This window comes from Montipora capricornis, chromosome 10 (assembly GCF_036669925.1).
Source record: "Montipora capricornis isolate CH-2021 chromosome 10, ASM3666992v2, whole genome shotgun sequence".
Taxonomy (NCBI): domain Eukaryota; kingdom Metazoa; phylum Cnidaria; class Anthozoa; order Scleractinia; family Acroporidae; genus Montipora; species Montipora capricornis.
In genome coordinates, this window is record NC_090892.1 from 19,631,642 (window position 1) to 19,634,141 (window position 2,500).

General features: G+C 41.2%; 1 protein-coding gene across 1 annotated transcript in view; it reads left to right on the forward strand.

Annotated features, from left to right (window-relative positions):
- LOC138018374 (MAM and LDL-receptor class A domain-containing protein 2-like) overlaps positions 1-2,500 on the forward strand; it is a 252,304-nt gene that overhangs the window by 118,798 nt on the left and 131,006 nt on the right. The window lies entirely within an intron of this gene.

Consider the following 2,500-nt stretch of genomic DNA (forward strand, 5'->3'; position numbering starts at 1 on the left):
GCCGCATTATGGAGCATTTAGTTATAGGGGGACACCTACATTCAGACAGGGTTATTGAAGATATGGGAGGGTTTTTCATTTTCGTTATATGTGTTTTTTGTGCTTCTTTGTGTATGTTTATGCAACAAAACGTACCAGCATGAAGATACCCAAATGAAAGGGAGTATGGGCAAGAGTGAATTAGATAAGAGTGTTGATCTATCACTTTGCGGCCTTTTCCCAGCACAGTCACAAATGGATATATTTTTAGATACACTTTGCGCGCAAAGCAAAGGGCCGCCAATTTTAACCAATCAGAAGAAGCCATGTCACGCGTGACTGCTTCTGGCATGTTTTTTTTCAGGACATGACAACTGATTTTCGCGGGAAGGGGTATTCTAAGGGGCCGTTTACATGGAGGTAGGAAGATCCCAGCACTAGGAAGATCCTAGAAGGCGAAACAACTTTTCGTTTGGTTTACATGCAGAAATTTCTGTCTAGGTGGAAGTGGAGAATGAAAGCTAGATGACGGGCGAGAACAACAAACATGTAATTTGGGTCCTTCGTCGCCATGTTTGTTTTTTTGTCCCTAGTACCAGGAACTTCCGAGCGAAGGCAGTTTACATGGTGCTAGGATCTTCGTAGCTCACAGCTAGGAAAATCCTAGCACAAGGAAGATCCTAGCACTAGGGCCAAGTACGACCTCTTGCATGTAAACTGAATACAGAAAACACATGGCGCTAGGATGATCCGCCTTCTAGGATCTTCCTAGTGCTAGGATCTTCCTACCTCCATGTAAACAGCCCCTAAAAAAAGACTCATTTGTGTCTGTGCAGGGGAGCCCACCCATGCCGTGACAACACTCTTATGTAATTCACTCTTGGTATTGGCAGTTAGCTACAGTATCTACAAGGCCTGTTGAAGTACCGAAGACAAATCATTTTTGGGTCATAGCGAGCACCAGGTGTTAGTTCACCGTTTTAACCACCATGCCAATCCTTTGCGAACAAGAAGCAGTGCTGGCCCAGTGGTGAGATTACTTGTTTCCGACCAATGTGGACCGAGTTCGATTCCCAGAGCCGGTGTCATAAGTGGTTTGAGTTTGCTGGTTCCTTATTGTTTTTTTTTTTACCAGGCACTTCGCCTTTTTCCCTCTCTTCAAAAAGTAGGGTTTGATTTGAGTTAAAATTGATTTGATTTTTATGTTTGGTGTCCCCATTGGGCCACTTTCAAAAATACCATAATACTCTTTGTTTCCCCTCTCAGTTGGTCCCAAGAGAAAATAAAATAAAGCAAGCAATAAGCACTTAATGACTGGCCAAGGGAAATAGTGAGTTTTGTTTCCTCGAGACCCTCAACGTTGAGGGTCGAGGGGAAACAAAACTCACTGTTTCCCGTGGGGCCAGTCATTAAGTGTTTTGCTATGCCTCCTAACTTAAAATAGAACAATTCACGAAATTTTACACGGAATTTGCCGCTGTTTCAAAGGTGTACCTCCTGATCACGAGCGAGTTGAGTCGTGCGACCCCTGACACGTGACACGTTCTCCTCCAATCGGAAAACGTATTTGAGTTGGGAGGTGTAACAAAGAGTATTATGGTATTTTTGAAAGTGACCTGTAAGTGCCCCAGCGCTAAATCACTTGACACTTGACTTATATATGACGTCTCGTCCTATGTTCGATAATATGAAATTATGATGTTTTTTTGCAGAAATTTAAACATTATGGCTTATAGTATCTATTTGTAAATAATCCAACCAATTTTCGAATAACCCTGAAGAAAGGACATTTACAGTGTCGCGGCAAAAACGTGACTTGACGATGACAACTTTGATTGGCGTTTTCTGGGCTTTAGAATATTGCCTAAGAGTCGCCCTTTTACGGAGCTAAACTGAACTCAAAAGGATTTTTGTCCGATTCCGCTCAAATTTTCAAGACATTTTTAACACAGTTCGATTTTCAAAACGGTGTCAGCGTTTTTCAATTCTTCCACATGTTTCGAATTCATACTACAGTTCCCGGTCAAAAAACTATTTTCAACTTTCATGGAAGATAGCAAATGCCGCGAAAACGCAGCTTGATTTATCTGAAGTCACTGACACCGTGTGGCTGAAAATTTATCTCAAAAATAAAAATAATAATAAAAGAAAACCCGTTGTAGCTAAAATCTCTAGAATAGGACCACATCTGTTTGCTTTGAGAATCTAACAGAAAAAATAACGTTCACACCATAGTTAACCTAGGGACTGGTTATGAAACCATGGGAATTTCAAAAGCAGGAACAATACAGTCGCAATTAGATGTTGAACCGACCGTGACCCTGCACAATCTTTTGTTTTTGGTTCGCAAGTTAATTTCGAATAAATTAGTCGAAGCTTTTGATTGGTTATCCTGCCGAAAAAAGCGTGTTTTTGTCGGGTTTTGTGCAGGGTCAGGACCAAAAAAGCGAACAAAAACATGAAACAAAGAAACTTGTCGAGTTTCATAACCAGCCTACATCTATTAACTATGTTCACACAA